This window comes from Nerophis lumbriciformis, linkage group LG30, assembly GCF_033978685.3.
Source record: "Nerophis lumbriciformis linkage group LG30, RoL_Nlum_v2.1, whole genome shotgun sequence".
NCBI classification, from domain to species: Eukaryota; Metazoa; Chordata; class Actinopteri; order Syngnathiformes; family Syngnathidae; genus Nerophis; species Nerophis lumbriciformis.
In genome coordinates this window covers 1,121,474-1,141,196 of record NC_084577.2, presented here as the reverse complement: position 1 = coordinate 1,141,196, position 19,723 = coordinate 1,121,474, and the positions used below count along the sequence as shown (strand labels likewise).

The window sequence follows — 19,723 nt, the reverse complement described above, 5'->3', positions numbered from 1 at the left end:
GTATGTGTATTTCTATGTACAATATAATTGTCTCCCAATGTGTGCGGGAGCCAAAGTACGGCCCCAGCCACCCAGAAAGCCCAACCCAAAGCAGTAGGCGCGGTGCCCAGAGAACAAGGGACCACCGGCCAAACAAAACCAGCGCTCGTCCGTCCCAACCCGACTTTGCGGGGTCCACACCAACAACCCCATGCAAAAAGACTGCACAGCCCCCATGCTCAATGCAAACACGCCATCCAAACTATCCACACAGCAATGCGTTCACACAAGTCCCGACCGAGGAACAACGTCTCTCAACGGGGAAAAAAGTCAACGCATCCCGCCCAAATGTCAGCCAGCAAGCCAACGACAGCCAGTCCCCACATCTCCATCAGCGCACAGCCACCAATCACAGCCCCACGACCACTCCAACCCATCACAGCAATGCCAACCGCCGGTAGCACCAAAGCAACCACCGCCTATCCGCAGTACCAACACCCGTGGCCTACGAAACCAAAGCAAAAGAGTGTCCGGCCACGCAACCACAAAAACGCACATCAAGGTCACCTAACCACCGAACCCAACACCATCCATAGCCCAGCCAATCGAGCCATCGGACATCCGCCCTGGCCAACCAAACACCCCAACGCGCCGTCGACTACACCCTGCGCTACAGAAGGGCAAACAGCACGCAGCCCCCCCGGGAAAGGGAGGAAATGACTCAGCATGCAGCCGGCACCCAGGCCTAACTACCACCAGTCCGACTGCCCCCAAGTATGCCTGTAGATCATGGGTGTCAAACTCTGGCCCGCGGGCCAAATTTGGCCCGCCGTGTAATTTCACTTGGCCCTTGAGGCGATATCAAATTACACTAGAGCTGGCCCCCCGATTATATATAGCGGCGGTGCCGCGGTAACACCGCATTCACCGCTAATTTTCATACTTGCCAACCCTCCTGGGAGACTCTCAAATTTCAGTGCCCCTCCCGAAAATCGGGAGGGGCCCAGTCACATAATATGTGCGGCTTCTGCACGCACACACAAGTAAATGCAATGCATACTACGATACAGGTTACACTGAGGGTGGCTGTATAAACAACTTTAACACTATTAGAAATATACCCCACACTGTGAACCCACACCAAACAAGAATGACGCATTTCGGGAGAACATCTGCACCGTAACACAACATAAACACAACAGAACAAATACCCAGAACCCTTTGCAGCACTAACTCTTCCGGGACGCTACAAGGTGTGTGTGTGTGTGTGTTTATTTAAATTGTATTTGATATGCCATTGATATTTTTTAATTATTATTATTATTATTTGAAACTCGATTTTGCAGGTCACTATAAAGTTATTTAAGCCTTGCTTGTTCAATATTCAATGCAAAACTTGTTTGGGTCCCTATTAAAAAGGCTTTGTTCAGTTTTAAATTTTGACCCACTCTGTATTTGAGTTTGACACCCCTGCTGCAGATCCTGGCTGGCCCCCGCCCGACAGCGGCAAGTTCCCCAATCACCCACGAGAGGGACAACCCACGGCCGACCCCAAGGCAAAGGTCATACAAGGACCAAAGTGCCTGAATCAGGTGGCCCGATACTCCTAAAGAACCCCCAACAGTATTCCTCCAGTGACATGGTCCATTACCTTCACCAAGACTCCCCCTTAACTCAAGGTTCAACTATCCAGTCAACGCGCCTCTCCAGAGTCCCAAAATAGACATAACCAGGAAGTTTGAGGCATACGATCCCACAATAGATAAGAAGACACATGCGATCCCCCTTCTTGAAAAACGGAACAACGACCCCGATGCTGCAGATTCGCGTAAAGGGTCTCATCCACCTCTTGGGCCCTGCCACCGAGGAGCTTTTTGATCACCTTGGCAACCTCAGCTGGAAAGATAGGAGAGCCCATCAGTCTCCAGGTACTGTTCCTTATTGAAGGACATGTTGGTGGGTTTGAGGAAGTCTTCAAAGTATACCTTCCAGTGGTCCACAACAATTGGAGCATCTCACTATTCCCACCATAAACAGTGTTGACAGTCTTCTGTTCCCTTGCCTGGACTGTGTACTACAAATCTGTAAAAATGCAGGATTTAGGATAATTTATTCTCTGCTCTTAAATCACCCTTTGAAAGCCTATGCTACAAAACAATTCCTACTTTTTCCACTATGTTAAGGAATAAAGTTAAAATTGAATTATGGCTAATGGAAATGTCATTTGGGGCTATTAACTATACATTTAGAGCTATTTTTATACATGTTTTAAAAAAATATATTAGGTCTGGTTGTGTAATTCCAAAGTCAGTGGCATTCCTCACCATGGGGGACACAAGTGCCTCAGAGACAATGCCAACTTCTATTCTCATATTGCTTTCATAGATGAAAACGGGAGAGTAACTTTTCCTGGCACGGTCAGTTTGTCTGCATCGCATCTTTCTGTGTACCCCGAACAACATGGCAGGGGTTGGAGTTAAAGTGACAGATTGGAGCTCTAACGCGTCAGTAACGATCTCTGGTGGGGGTGATTACGTAAGGACAGGGTTCTGCAGAGATGCATGCTATATTTATTTATTTTTTTGTTAGTGGCAATGTAGCGATTGTGGGGTTGGACGCATGGCGCATGCACGTGTACACAGACATGCATACTGTGTGTCTCTTTTGTGGAGGCTTTTATATGTGCACTTGTCAGCATATGTCACCTTGCTGCGGTCACCCAGACATAGTCCAGCAGCAGCAAGCACAACTCCTGGTGAATGTCTGCTGTGGCTTTGTTCTGAGGCATTATATAAGGATACGCACAGTGGGCAACACAGGGCCCCCATGTGTTGAGGCACATTTTACAATTGTCAAATGGTTCTATTTTTTTACTTTTGAATTGTCCTCCAATGGTATACAAGCCTACCTTTTTGGGACAGACACAGAAAAACATACAGAAGGTCCCCAGCCTGTGAGTTCTGTTTTTACGACTGCAGTGTAAATTGAGTTTTGGTGTAAGTCAGAATTTCGCTCTAAATTTTACACAAATTAAGCTTAAAGGACCCATATCGTCCAAATTAATTTTCACTGATAAGTTAATTTTTAATGTATTTTTTGCTCCTGAAAAGAATCTGGCAGTCATTTCCCATTATATCAATTAGTTTTTGAGTAATGGGTAGATAACTAACTACTTAGAACACCCTCTTTTTATCGCCAGACTCAAAATGCCACCTCCTCTTGTTGTGACGTCATCTACAGAACTGTAGACCAATTCCCCGCATAGACAGTGTAGATAAAGACATGCAAAATTATTAATTGCATGTTTTTGTTGGTTCATGATTACTTCAAAACTGGTGTGATTAACATTATGAGCAAAGAAAAAATCTAAAAAAATCTGGAAATATGTGTTTTTGAATATTACACTAATTTGGTCAAACCTGATCACTTTGAAGAACAACTCTGATTCAAGTTCTGAGATTGAGATTTTGCATTCAGATATTCCCCCGACAAATAAATTAGTCCGTCGTTGTGAACTTTAAAGGGGAATCGCACTTTTTTGGGAATTTTGCCTATCCTTCACAATCATTATGAAAGACGTTATTCCCCCGACAAATAAATTAGTCCGTCGTTGTGAACTTTAAAGGGGAATCGCACTTTTTTGGGAATTTTGCCTATCCTTCACAATCATTATGAAAGACGTGACGACGGATGTTTTTATTTAAATGTATTCTAAATATTGAATAAACATATACAAAGGTCCACTTAAAGCGGCGCCAATGGGAGCTCCACTGTTCCGCCCAATATATTTCCGATAGATAACCATTCAAAAAGCGCCAACAATACTCCATTTACATTTTGTGACTTGAATACTAACCAAGTATTAGTGATACTGTTATGATAAGTGCTAACGTAGATGAACTATTTGTAGTGGCGACGTGGTCACTTTGCCTTGTTTCTTTGCGAGAATTATGAAACCTTTCTCATCTAAATTTTTAATCAATGACGTCAATCACAATAACTCCAGTCGACGAAGCAGATACCATGTGTCTTTAACACATCGCCCGGAGACTAGATGTGGCACCTGTAAAGCTGGCATTTACTGTAAAGTTGAACAAGTCAAAGGGCACCGCGGAGCTGTCACCGCCAAGCCCGCCCGCTACACACGGCGTGTAGGAACCTCGCGCCGGTCCTTACCCACAGGGCACCTGGACGGGAAGGAGGACGGCGGCGTGCACTTGGCGTGAAGTAAATACAATAAGCTAGCTAGCAGCTAGCTGCTAAGCTAACGAAGCTAGCGCGGAGAAAGGCGGCGCCGGTCGCCGGTCAGAAGGAATCTACTCCTGCACACCGTGACCAGGACTTCTCGGAAGACAGCAGGAACTTCACTCGGTGACAGAAAACACAGTGAGTATGGCTTCCTGCGCGTCTTCCACCCTACTCATGGAGAGGCTGGCTCTGCTAGAGGGCCGTGTCCGCCAGTTAGAGCAGAGTAATCTCGTAACTTTAGATGTTGCGGACACATCTGCTAGCGTTAGCTGTAGCGAGCTAACTAGCCCAGCCTGTAGTAGTCCTAAGCGGCCTACAAGCTACGGTGTACCGGTTGAGACGCATAATAGATTTAGCTCTTTAACTAGTCCTACACCCCAGTCTACCGGGCACCACACCTTAGTCATAGGGGACTCCATCACCCGAAACATAAAGCTTAGCAAACCAGCCACAATTAAGTGTATCCCTGGGGCCAGAGCACCTGACATTGAGGCTAATCTTAGGGAGCTAACTCGCAACAGGCCTAGTAAACACGTACGACAGGCTAATCGCACCACTAGTTATGCGAATATAGTTGTACACGTTGGCTCCAATGACACTAGAATGAGACAGTCAGAGATTACAAAGAGAAACATAGCCAGGACTTGTGATCTCGCTAGAAAGATGTCCAGGCATCGAGTAATTGTCTCTGGCCCCCTGCCTGCGAGAGGCAATGATGAGAGGTATAGCAGATTAGTCTCGCTTAACAAGTGGCTGTCTAGCTTCTGTAGACAACAGGGACTAACGTTTATTGATAATTGGCCCTCTTTCTGGGGCAAACCAGGCTTGCTGATGAGAGACGGCCTTCACCCTAACCAGGAAGGCGCCATCATCCTGTTTAAAAACATAGACTACTGTTTAAGTCACATTTGACTAACTACACTAGAGCAAGCCCGGTCACAGGCAATTACAGAGCCTGCTAGTCCGGGTGAGGAGTCAGTTAAGCTAGAACTAGCCAGCACCAGGCTGGATAATTCCTGTACGCATAGCAATTTTCTTAGAATAACACACAACTCACATAATGTGTTTTCTGTTGTGAATGTGTCCGGGGTAGATATGCATTCTACTGAGGTGGCAAATCATGATGCGTTCAGTCGATCGCAGCATCAAGCAAACAATCTGAAAATTCCCGTCGTATCAATTCCTAGATATGGTCGAAACTATTTAAAGTGCACTACGTATAAAAACGCAACATTATTAATATTGCTACTACGGATAATTTAAACAAAAACTCGTCAAAACAGCCCAATACTTATAATATGGGCTTTTTAAAGATAAGATCATTGTCTCCCAAAACGTTATTAGTTAATGAGGTCATTAGAGACAACAATCTTAACGTCATTGGTCTTAGCGAAACCTGGCTCAAACCAGACGATTTTTTTGCGCTAAATGAGGCATCTCCTCCTAACTATACGAATGCGCATATTGCCCGTCCCCTTAAAAGGGGTGGGGGGGTCGCACTAATATACAATGAAAACTTTAACCTTACCCCTAACCTAAATAATAAATATAAATCGTTTGAGGTGCTTACTATGAGGTCTGTCGCACCGCTGCCTCTCGATATGGCTGTTATCTACCGCCCCCCAGGGCCCTACTCGGACTTTATCAATGAATTCTCAGAGTTTGTTGCTGATCTAGTGACGCACGCAGACAATATAATCATAATGGGGGACTTTAATATCCATATGAATACCCCATCGGACCCTCAGTGCGTGGCGCTCCAGACTATAATTGATAGCTTTGGTCTTACACAAATAATAAATGAACCTACGCATCGCAACGGTAATACGATAGATCTAGTGCTGGTCAGGGGTGTCACCACCTCCAAAGTTATGGTACTCCCGTATACTAAAGTAAAGTCCGATCATTACCTTATAAAATTCGAAGTTCTGACTCATTGTCAACAAACTAATAATAATAATAACTGCTATAGCAGCCGCAACATTAATGCTGCCACAACGATGACTCTTGCTGACCTACTGCCTTCGGTAATGGCACCATTCCCAAATTATGTCGGCTCTATTGATAACCTAACTAACAACTTTGACAATGCCCTGCGCAAAACCATTGATAGTATAGCACCGCTAAAACAAAAAAGGGCCCCTAAAAGGCGCACCCCATGGTTTACAGAAGAAACCAGAGCTCATAAATTATCATGTAGAAAGTTGGAACGCAAATGGCTTGCGACCAAGCTTGAGGTTTTCCATCAAGCATGGAGTGATAGTTTAATATCGTATAAACGCATGCTTACCTTAGCTAAAGCTAAATATTACTCAAATCTCATCCGCCTCAACAAAAACGACCCTAAAATTTTGTTTAGTACAGTAGCATCGCTAACCCAACAAGGGACTCCTCCCTATAGCTCCACCCACTCGGCAGATGACTTTATGAATTTCTTTAATAAGAAAATTGAACTCATTAGAAAGAAGATTAAAGACAACGCATCCCAGCTACAACTGGGTTCTATTAACACAGATATAACTGTATCTACGACGAATACTGCAATACAAAATAGTCTCTCTCTTTTTGATGAAATAACATTAGAGGAACTATTACGGCGTGTAAGTGGGATAAAACAAACAACATGTTTACTTGACCCACTTCCTGGGAAACTTATCAAGGAGCTTTTTGTATTATTAGGTTCATCAGTGCTAAATATTATAAACTTATCACTTTCCTCTGGCACTGTTCCCCTAGCATTCAAGAAAGCGGTTATTCATGCTCTGCTCAAAAGACCTAACCTTGATCCTGACCTCATGGTAAACTACCGACCGGTGTCCCACCTTCCCTTTATTTCGAAAATCCTCGAAAAAATTGTCGCACAGCAGCTAAATGAACACTTAGTGTCTAACAATCTCTGTGAACCCTTTCAATCCGGTTTCAGGGCAAATCACTCTACGGAGACAGCCCTCGCAAAAATGACTAATGATCTACTGCTAACGATGGATTGTGATGCGTCATCTATGTTGCTGCTTCTTGATCTTAGCGCTGCTTTCGATACCGTCGATCATACTATTTTATTAGAGCGTATCAAAACACATATTGGTATGTCAGACTTAGCTTTGTCGTGGTTTAACTCTTATCTTACTGACAGCATGCAATGCGTCTCCCATAATAATGTGACCTCGGACTATGTTAAGGTAACGTGCGGAGTTCCTCAGGGTTCGGTTCTTGGCCCTGCACTCTTTAGTATGTACATGCTGCCGCTAGGCAACATCATACGCAAATACGGTGTTAGCTTTCATTGTTATGCTGATGACACCCAACTCTACATGCCCCTAAAGCTGACCAACACGCCGGATTGTAGTCAGCTGGAGGCGTGTCTTAATGAAATTAAACAATGGATGTCCGCTAACTTCTTGCAACTCAACGCCAAGAAAACGGAAATGCTGATTATCGGTCCTGCTAAACACCGACATTTATTTAATAATACCACCTTAACATTTGACAACCAAACAATTACACAAGGCGAATCAGTAAAGAATCTGGGTATTATTTTCGACCCAACTCTCTCCTTTGAGTCACACATTAAGAGTGTTACTAAAACGGCCTTCTTTCATCTCCGCAATATCGCTAAAATTCGTTCTATTTTATCCACTAGCGACGCTGAGATCATTATTCATGCGTTCGTTACGTCTCGTCTCGACTACTGTAACGTATTATTTTCGGGTCTCCCTATGTCTAGCATTAAAAGACTACAATTGGTACAAAATGCGGCTGCTAGACTTTTGACAAGAACAAGAAAGTTTGATCATATTACGCCTATACTGGCTCACCTGCACTGGCTTCCTGTGCACTTAAGATGTGACTTTACGGTTTTACTACTTACGTATAAAATACTACACGGTCTAGCTCCGTCCTATCTTGTCGATTGCATTGTACCATATGTCCCGGCAAGAAATCTGCGTTCAAAGAACTCCGGCTTATTAGTGATTCCCAGAGCCCAAAAAAAGTCTGCAGGCTATAGAGCGTTTTCTATTCGGGCTCCAGTACTATGGAATGCCCTCCCGGTAACAATTAGAGATGCTACCTCAGTAGAAGCATTTAAGTCCCATCTTAAAACTCATTTGTATACTCTAGCTTTTAAATAGCCCCCCTGTTAGACCAGTTGATCTGCCGTTTTTTTTCTTTTCTCCTCTGCTCCCCTTTTCCTTGTGGGGGGGGGGGCCATGGATGAAGTGCTGGCTGTCCAGAGTCGGGACCCGGGGTGGACCGCTCGCCTGTGCATCGGCTGGGAACATCTCTGCGCTGCTGACCCGTCTCCGCTCGGGATGGTGTCCTGCTGGCCCCACTATGGACTGGACTCTTACTATTATGTTGGATCTACTATGGACTGGACTCTCACAATATTATGTCAGACCCACTCGACATCCATTGCGTTCGGTCTCCCCTAGAGGGGGGGGGGGGGGGGGGGGGGGGGGGGTTACCCACATATGCGGTCCTCTCCAAGGTTTCTCATAGTCATTCACATCGACGTCCCACTGGGGTGAGTTTTTCCTTGCCCTTATGTGGGCTTTGTACCGAGGATGTCGTTGTGGCTTGTGCAGCCCTTTGAGACACTTGTGATTTAGGGCTATATAAATAAACATTGATTAATTGATTGATTGATAAATAGGAAAATATGAACATCCTAGCAGTCGGCATCCTAATGACAGCAGACCTTGTACAGTAAGTGATGTTTTATTATGTTTGTTGGCTCTCAAAGTCTGCAGTGAGTAATAATCAGTGATAAAAAAAAAATGCCAAAACGTTGTGATGTTTTTCAAATTAATGCACCGCGTATGTTTAATATGATTAAAATACGTAAATATTAAATGTTATTACAAATGTGCTCATTACTACATTACATATATGTAACCTGTGTGTTACTTCAATAAAGCACTGTACAAGTACTAAATAAAACAGTAAATGATATGTCTGGGCTAGATCAGAAGAAACTAAATTCAGCTCTAGGAATGGAGAGTAATAAAGACTGAACACAGGTTTTGAGTTTAAGTGGTACCAAATTATATTAAAGAATAATAGGAAAAATAACAAATAACATTAAACATGTAAATTCAAATGGCCATTCACATATACATCAATTCACACAACGTTCAGTTATTTACAATATCAGTATACGTGATTTAGTCCTTGGTTTTTACCAACGATGGTATGAGCGCAACACAAATTCATAGTTCATTAAACAGCCCCGCAAAGTCCACGTTGTGGTGGCAGTGTCCAGAAGGGTTTTAGTGAAGGGACGGGGGAAAAGTGAAGGTTCAGGAGGACCGCAATGAACTCGTTGCGTTTTGGCAAAAAGAAGGGAAAACAGAGGGCGGCTGCTGAGAAGCCTCCTACCAGCCCGGGGTTCGGTTGGGTGGATTCAGTTCAGTAGTTCGGTTCCAGGCATAATGCTTCAGACTCTAGTTCAGGGCTCTAAGCTCGCCATCCAACCTGGCCAATTCCGCAGATAAATCACTCTCAAACACTGCCGCGGACGACCCACGGCTCCGGTAGTCGGCTCCTGCAGCAACCTCACACAGTGTGTTCCTCTCGCTCTCACCGGTAGCAGCTGACTTCCGGGTTTTATGCTGTCTGACAGCCGCGTTAAGTCACGTGACCGCGTGACGTAATGACGCATGCAATAACAGCTTAGACGACGAAAAATAAATAGACAGGATATTTAAATGGGGTTTTGTCACCCGGGTTACATCTATACTTACAACATGTACATACAACCCTAATGGAGGTGCTTGGATTTTTTTCGGGGCTCTATAGGCAGAATTGATCGGCTCCATTGTAAGCAGACTTTTGATCGAATGTATTTATTATTTAAAGTGCATTAAAGAAAATAATCCATCCGTTGTCATGTCTTTCCTAATGATTCATAATGATTTCTTCCAAAAAAGTGCAGTTCCCCTTTAACTGTACGGTTTTGAGCCTGAATCCAAGGAGTGGTGGCCAAACCGCAAGCGATGCAGCTTCAGATCACCGTACTCTTTAAGCATTTTCTCAAGCATCTTGAGGAAAACATCAATAGAAAAGGACGCAATATGGAATACTAGAGGTTTGTCTCCATTTTGTATCGTTTCTAAAACAGGTCTTCCCCTCTTTCTCCTTCTTTCCACAGGTTTTTGAGTTTTTTTTCCCCTCGAGGGTGCTCCTGATTTTTGACATTACGTTTGAGTCTTTTAAATGTTTGTGTCACGGCCCGGGCAGCTGCAATTAATTTGCAATCTGCACACCTGTCGCTGATGAGCTCCCTGGGCTTCTTAAGCCAGTGCAGACCTGCGTTCCGGGCCAGAACGTAGTCATCTGTTCCTGCACCGTAAGCGATCATTTAGCTCAATGCAATCTTGCTCTCTCTGTGTGTTCTCCACTGTCGTTTGATTGGTCTGATGTCATCCTTGTCGTCCTTCCTGCAGTCTGCCTTTGTTCCACGTTACGAGCTGTGCGTCTTGTCTTTCCGCGTTCCTTCTGCTTCCCTGACTGCCTCTTGGATCCCGACCTCCCGCCTGGGCACGGACCTTCTGTGGCCCGCTATAGCCCCCGACTTCCTGCTTGTCTCACGGATCTATGAGCCTGCCCTGCCCCTTTTGGATTAGCCTCTCGCTCAACATTCATGGTAACACTCAACAGTTAATTCCAACACACACCATACACTTTTGGATTTAGTCACACTCCATTTTCTAGTTTATATATGTATATATATATATATATATATATATATATATATATATATATATATATATATATATATATATATATATATATATATATATATATAAAACCAGTGTTGGGTTAGTTACTGAAAAGCAGTAACTAGTTACAGTTACTAGTTACTTCATTTCAAAAGTAACTCAGTTACTAACTCAGTTACTTACACCAAAAAGTAATGCGTTACTGTGAAAAGTAACTATTTAGTTACTTCTTTTTTCTTTTTTTTTTAAAGCTCCAATTAATGCCCTTTTAGCCTTCATTTCAGTACTGTTATTGCACTGGAGAATAATACAATCTGTTGATCAACTTGACATGCATTTGCATCACTCAACTCTGCTAAGCCATGTGGTCTACATACAACACACAAAGACAAAGATATGTTACAAAGGCCAATTTGTTTCTGGCCAGAACAAATTGACAAAACTATTTTAAATAGCTGCAACATAACATACATAAGTAACAAACAGCATAATAACAGCATAAATGTAAACCAAGAAAGGCACACACTACATACACAAAGTCTAACCAGGCATTTTCTTCCTCAAGTAATTCTTATACAAAATCATGTCTGAAACCCAGAACACTACACATTTCCCCAGTTTTAGTTTAGAGATAAGGAAAGATTGGCCTGGCCCACTAGGATCCCTCTTTATGTTTGTGAACTTTATAGTCTATACATTTAGAGTGATGTGATAATCAAACACTCTAGAAGTCTAGAATGAAAGAGTATATAAGAGAATTCACAGCAACGTTCCCTCTCAGGAGCGCGCATGTGCAATTGCGCACTGCTCAAGCGTCCTCTGCGCACGGCAAATCTATGCCATGCACAAAATCAAATAAAAAAATAAGCGCATAACAATTTTCGACACGACACGGACACGACAGAGAAAACCGTTTTCGTCATCATTGTTCAAATATTGTAACGTCTGTCGAGACGCTTTGAGGACATGAATTCCATCCATCACTTTACTGAGCAAAACTCTTTACTGTCGGCCATAAACACATCACCAAAACATTAGTAAAAAAAATGACATCTAGCAAAACTGGTCATTTTCTGCAGTACAAACCAGACCAAAAGCAACTTTGTTATATCAACAGCAGCCGCTCGCTCTCTCACGTGCGCCAACACTTGCACATATGGCACTTAGCCAGTGATGCGTTTACAGCCACACAAAAAGTCGGATAACTCCAACACCACACATAAAGTGTCATTCCAGGTCGTTACACTATGATTTACCAATCAAATGTGTGCTTATTCTAGTGTCATTTATTAGGAATCTTAATTTATAAATATTAATCATTAAATGCTGTTAGTATATTAAATAAATACTAATAAAAATATATGTTTTACAAACAGGAAGTTGCAGGAATGTACACATGATCCCCTGCTTACATCTCATTGTGCAACATGTGAATGTTTTAATGGGAACTAAATGCAATGTCTGAAAGGGGTACAAATTATTTCCAAAGCAGGACCTCCACCCAGACAAACAATACAAGTACACAGTTCATGAAAAACAATATTTTTTGTTATTGTCATTATAAGTGGGCCTAAACACTTATATTAGAAATGGAAATGACTGCTGTCATTTGATTCTAATAATAAGAGAATGTTGTCTGTGTATCTGTGTTGGCCCTGTGATGAGGTGGGGACTTGTCCAGGGTGTACCCTGCCTTCCGCCCGAATGCAGCTGAGATAGGCTCCAGCGACCCCGAAAGGGACAAGCGGTAGAAAATGGATGGATGGATGGAGATGTAAGTTGTTATTTAGTGAGGTTTGGGACAGGTGTGCTGCTGGTGTAGCCACAGTGTGCACGTCTAAAGTTGCTCACATGGACTCCACTCAATGCTCAGGGACTTTTTGCATTTGCTCACACATGAACAATTAGAGGGAACATTGATTGACAGAGTGTGTACCTTCAGCGGTGAATGGTGGTGGTGGTGGAGGTGAAGTGGCATCAGAGTCTCTGTCTCTCTTTACTAGCTTCGTGGAAGCATGTTGCTATGTAGCTTGTTTCAGCAGATTTGAATTGCTGTTTTGGGCAGTAGATGGCATCTTTGATCCAAAGCACAATTTACATTTAACTAAAATGTTATTTTCTTTGTGCTCGACAAAAGAAAAGTAGTGAAAATATCTCCATGTTAGCAAACTCGACTTCTGGCTCCGCCATGATCAGACACGCCCCCCCCCCCCCCCCCCCCCCCCCCCCTCGCTCCCCACACTCACACTCAGACACACCCACACAGAGCGCATGTCTCTCTCTCTTCTCCGGATTGTGACACAAGAAGAATCAGAACGATGACACAGCAGCCCTCCGATAAAACACACTTTATACTACATAAAAAGTAACGTAAAATAACGCAGTAACGCATCATGTAGTAACGGTAACGGAGTTACTGAATATAAAAAAATAACGCGTTAGATTACTAGTTACCGGCCGAAACTAACGGCGTTACAGTAACGCGTTACTTTGTAACGCGTTAGTCCCAACACTGTATATAACATAGAGCTATACTACGCCCTTGTTGTCTGTGCCATCTACTTCCCCCCCTGTACGTAACAGTTTTCCCTTAAAACTCCAACCAAAAACCTGTCTTTGAAGTAAGAATCAATAAACCGATCAATGCTAATTACACTCCTCTCGCTTGGGCTGTCGCATTTTGCGTGAGTCAATCTGACCTGAGTGGTACATACTGTACGTTCCCATTAGTTGTATTACTACAAAGTGCAACAATGCAACTGGAAGCCAAATTTGATAACTCCTTTAAATACCGCACAAATAATGGGATTTTGGAAGAAGATGCTACCAAAACACATAATATGCAGACTGATGCATAATATTGTTGTCACGGCGCGGACTCAAACACGTTTTTCCTCAGCAGCTGAAGCTGCCGGGACCTGTGCTGGCAGCGCGCTCGGACACAACCCTGCTCGCGCTGAGCGCAGCACACCCACGCAGCACGCCCACGCAGCACGCCCACGCAGCACGCCCACGCAGCGACAAGCCTGCAGACGATCAGCAATCTGCACACCTGGGACTGATGAGGGCGAGCGGTATAAGGACCAGTGGACCCTAGGATCCTTGCGGGAACTTAGTTCTCAATTGTGGACCGTAAGCCTACTTTCGCTTTATGCTCTCTGTCTTTCTCTGCGTTTTCCCTCCGTGCCTGATGTCCTTGTTTGATCCCCCCTCAGTTCCTTCCCGAGTCTTAGCTCTTGGAGATCTTCCGTGTTTTGCCTCCCTCGATCCTCGAGCCTCGCTCTGGACACGGACCTTGTCTCTTCTCTCCTGCCCTGGATCATCCACCTGCCCCACGGACTGCCTTGTTCATTCGCTCTCGACAACACTTGGTAACACACACTTCAGTTAACCTTACACATAGCCTCACACACACACAATCTTGGGTTTTGACACACACACCATTCTATAGTTTATTTGGTTAGTATTGTTTAGTTTATAGTATTGTTGGTTGTTATATATATATATATATATATATATATATATATATATATATATATATATATATATATATATATATATAATACATAGAGCTATACCGCCCCCTGGTGTCTGAGCCGTCAACTCCCTTTCTGCAAATACAATTGTGAAATAAAAACGCCAGATAATGTCTTACCTTATACACACACACCATAATAATACTCGTGCGCCGACAATCCTTCAAGCGGTGCGGCTTTATAGCTTACCAAAGTCGTACTGAAAGATTTTGATAGATTTATGAACGCCATGTGTAATATTCTATATTTTCAATGGAACATTTAAAATCTTGGTGTTGTTTACTTGAGTCATATTGCCATCATAGTGCAGCCTACACTTATCTCTTACGTTTGACTGCCATCTACTGGTCACACTTATCATTACACCATGTACCAAATAAAATAGCTTCGAGGTGGGTAAGCTCAACCAAACCTATTCCTTACATTAGGCGCACCAGGTTATAAGGCGCACTGTCGAGTTTTGAGAAAAAAAGAACATTTTAAGTGCACCTTATAGTCCGGAAAATACGGTACTAATGATTATTTTTAATTACAGAAAGAAACACAAGCAAAGGCTTCGTTATTATCTCCCCCGACATGTGCCGTGTATGTTTTAAAATTAAAAAGTGTTTTCCCATCTTAAACATTAATTCATGTTTCAACATATTTACCCCCAAACTTTAAAAGCATTTGTGAACTGTTGAGAGCGATACGTACATTTTAAAATGTTCCTGTTGGTAAATGAGAGAGACAATGACAGATATAAATGCTGCCTTTTTGCCTGGTCAGCATTTTAAATGAAATATGTTCTTATTTGTCTTATCCTAGGGAAATAGAGATTTAATAAAGATATGAACACATGTAATTTATAGGAATTGAGGATGGCAGTGTGTTGGTAAATGTTTATATATAGACGGGAACCGAAAGTAAGTCCAAGCTACTCGGAAGGATGACTTTTGTGCCGTTTGAAGAATGTACCTTTACACATCCATGGCAGTGTGCGTGTTTCATTGCCGCTTAAAGACAAATTTGATTGGCAAAAATGACGCCGTTTGGCCAAAATGTGTGGTGTATTGGACAAAGTTGTGAGGCCGTGTGTTACGTGTACAAGGGAAGAAGACGGCACAGACAGCAGAGACGTCGTTTAGCTCTTTATTTATTATTAAACAATATTAATAAACAAGGGAATGGAGTGTGACTAATCCAAAAATGTTTATGTGTGTGACTATGTGCAGTGATTATCTGATGAGTGTTACCGGAAGTCCAAGGGGCAAGACAAGCTCGGAGGTCCGTGAGCAGGCGTGGGGTCAAGGGCAGGAGAGAGGCGTCAAAGGTCTGTGTCCAGGCGGCAGGTCTGGGAACTAGAGGGGAACAAAACCAGGGGAGACAGGGCCTTCTTTAGGACCTTGTGGCGCAACGGTAGCGCGTCTGACTCCAGATCAGAAGGTTGCGTGTTCAAATCACGTCGGGGTCAAACATTTTTACCATGAATTGATTAACGTGGACCCCGACTTAAACAAGTTGAAAAACTTATTCGGGTGTTACCATTTAGTGGTCAATTGTACGGAATATGTACTGTACTGTGCAATCTACTAATAAAAGTCTCGATCAATCAAAAAACTGTGGTCGGCCCTAAGCTCTGGAACACTCTGCCCCTCCATGTTCGAACTGCTCCCACAGTGGAGTGTTTTAAGTCTCGTCTTAAGACCCACTTTTATTCTTTGGCTTTTAACACTATGTGAGTTGTGTGGTCCTCTGTGTTTTTAATATTTTGATTTCTATTTATTGTTTTAATTGGTTTTACCCTTTAAAATCGTTTTTAATTATATCTATTTTTATATTGGTTTTATATTTATTTTATATTTATTTATTTTTTGTTTTTATTCAGTCATTGGTGGAGCTAAGGATAATATGTGGATATTGTTTTTAATATTGTTTTGCAGCACTTTGGAAACATTTCTGTTGTTTAAATGTGCTATACAAATAAAGTGGATTGGATTGGATCGGATTGAACACGGGGAGACGAGACACACAGCTCGCAATGAGGGGACGGAGGAATGCTGTTGGAACGACACGACACACGGCAACGCACAATGAACACGGAGGAGGAGAAAACACGTAGAGCGTAGAACTTGATACGAGTCGGATTACTGTACGGAACACGAAACTACGTTCTGGCCCAGAACGCAGGTTTGCACTGGCTTAAGAAGCCCAGGAAACTCATCAGTGACAGGTGTGCTGATTGCATATGGAAAGCAGCTGCCTGCTGCAGCCGGAGTGGCGTGCGCATGAGCGCTCTTGGAGGTGTGCCCAGCGCAGCGCACAGATGAATGCGCACTGGGGTGCGCCCGGATCGTGACAACGTACTCAATTTACAGGGATTTTTGTTAAATTTGCTTCAATTGGTGCAATCGCGACATCGCACAATCCTGTAGGGACTGACTGGTACACACTTCTGCCTTTCAAGGCAGAGGACATGGTTTGATTCCCTGTCAGAGTTCTGCCAGTGCAAAAACTAAGACAAAGTCATTCATGTAATTGACTCACCATGGCGGCCCCTGACAAGGAAAAGCCTGAGTGGAAAAAAAATAAAAACAACATTTTATTACATAGTATTCTAAGATCATTATTGTAAAGTATTCAACTGTTTTTTATTGTTTATTGTCTTCACTTATTTTCTGTGTGATGGATTCCAAAAAACAACACAAAGTTACCAAGCTATATTATAGGAAATATCATCTCATTAAAACTGTCAAAGTATCCCATCCATCCATTTTCTACCGCGTGTCCCGTTTGGGGTCGCCGGGGTTGCTGGCGGAAGGCGGGGTACACCCTGGACAAGTCGCAAAGAAAAAAAAATATATATATAAAAAAATAACTCAAATGCAGGGGTTCTTAATCTTTTAGACCTCGGGGCCCAACTTTTCCACTACAGAGGGGCCTGAGGCCCACTCGAATATTAACACTCAATTAGTAATTTTACTCTTAAAATGTAATTATATGTAACTACTTACAGTTTACAACCTTGTCAAATTATATAAAAACTGTGTTAATCACAAAGAGTATTTAAACTTTAGGGTTAGGTCAGGCTGATTAGAAAAATAAGTACTAAATAAATATACTGCATAAATAGGGACTCATAAATAAATGATGAAAAATAAATTAACATACAATTATTTAGTGCAAAGATACAATTATTAAATTAATATTAAATAATAAATAAATACGTTTTTTTAACTAAACTATCAATAAAATTAAATTGCAAATGAAAATACAGCTTCACCACTTTAGTCATTATTTTTGGGCTTAAGAAAATTCTCTATGTCATGGGTGTCAAACTCTGGCCCGCGGGCCAAATTTGTAAGTTAATTTGGCCCTTGAGGCAATATCAAATTAACATTAGAGCTGGCCTGCCGGTATTTTACAGCTAATACTCATACTTGCCAACCCTCCCAATTCTCCCGGGAGACTCCCGAATTTCAGTGCCCCTCCCGGGGCAACCATTCTCCCGATTTTCTCCCGATTTCCACCCGGGCAACAATATTGGGGACGTGCCTTAAAGGCACTGCCTTTAGCGTCCTCTACAACCTGTCGTCACATCCGCTTTTCCTCCTTACCAACAGCGTGCCGGCCCAGTCACATAATATATGCGGCTTGTACACACACACAAGTGAATGCAAATCATACTTGGTCAACAGCCATACAAGTGACACTGAGGGTGGCCGTATAAACAACACACCAAACAAGAATGACAAATACATTTCGGGAGAACATCCGCACCGTAACACAACATAAACACAACAGAACAAATACCCAGAACCTTGCAGCAGTAACTCTTCCGGGACGCTACAATATACACCCCCCGCTACCACCAAACCCCCCCATTAAGTTATATAAGCGTTGCTTGTTCCATATTCAGTGTTAAAGCAAATCAGTGTAGCAAACTGAGCAATAATTAACATTTTATTCATGCACTTTCTCTTGCTACTTCAAGGCTTGAATGTTTGATTCATTCATTATTGTTATTTTATTTTCAAATGTATTATTAGCCTGTGGAAAAAGTTTACCTCAGAAGGCTGCAAATAGAAAAGAGGCATTAAACTTTTATTTAAATTGTATTTGATATGCCATTGATATTTTTGAATTATTATTATTATTATTTGAAACTCTATTTTGCATGTCACTATAAAGTTATATAAGCCTTGCTTGTTCATTATTCAATGCAAAACTTGTTTGGGTCCCTATCAAAAAGGTTAATTTGTTCAACTTTGGCCCGCGGCTTTGTTCAGTTTTAAATTTTGGCCCACTCTGTATTTGAGTTTGACACCCCTGCTCTATGTCTTCAGCTCTAGACTTCTTCTCTTTTTTTGATATTGTCATTACTGCCAAAAGTGGTATAAAAGTGTATTACAACTGAGTACTGCTGCTGCCCATACGGTCCACAGCTGAGAAACATATTGCTGCCCGATAACAGGCCACTGCCCTATGGTTAGTAAACGTTGCTGTAATGCATTACGTTGACATGAAAACATTTTAAACTTGAATTACTAACTGGGAGGAGTATGGCTCTATTCATGACTCCACTGTCCACCGAGGAGAAAATGTTCAATGGAATCGAGGTGACTTTACAGCCAAAACAAAGAACAGCTTCTGACAGACGAGCTCAATAATTCATCGAGACACTTTTTTCAAATTGAGTGGTTTGAGGACAGAGCTGGAAGTGCAAAGAGGACCCTCTTTTCCCTCCATCACAATAATAGCTAATATCAATTGTTTAAAAGCATGATTGTGTCAGTACATTAGAGCAGAAAGAAGCTTCCAGTGTGCTCGTGTTCACGATGGACTTTACTAGTCTGTTGGAGACATTTACAATGAGGCGACTTTAAAGGGCATGTCAGGTTGAATATGCCATATTTATGCAACACATCACCACCTGCTATATGACGCCTGTTTTGCAACATTAAGGTCATACTGGTGGATTAAATAAGATAAGCGGGAGTAATTCCTTCCTTTATATGGAATATATGCATGCATTAGTTGTGAATCTATGTATAGCGCATCTGGAATAAGTGATGGGCAAGCTACTTGGATAAAGTAGTTGTAGTTTGCTACATCAAAGCTACATATAGACACACATAAATATATATTATATATATGTATATATGTATATATATATATGCACATGTATGTATAAATATATATGCATATATACACATATATATATATACACTATATTACCAAAATTATTTGGCCACCCAT

The 19,723-nt window shown here is 42.3% G+C and overlaps 1 non-coding gene across 1 annotated transcript; it reads left to right on the top strand.

Moving 5' to 3' along the window:
- The first annotated feature begins 15,866 nt into the window (after window positions 1–15,866).
- On the top strand, window positions 15,867–15,938 carry trnaw-cca (transfer RNA tryptophan (anticodon CCA)). The gene has a single exon. It is a non-coding gene; the product is annotated as a tRNA-Trp (tRNA).
- Window positions 15,939–19,723: the final 3,785 nt, after the last annotated feature.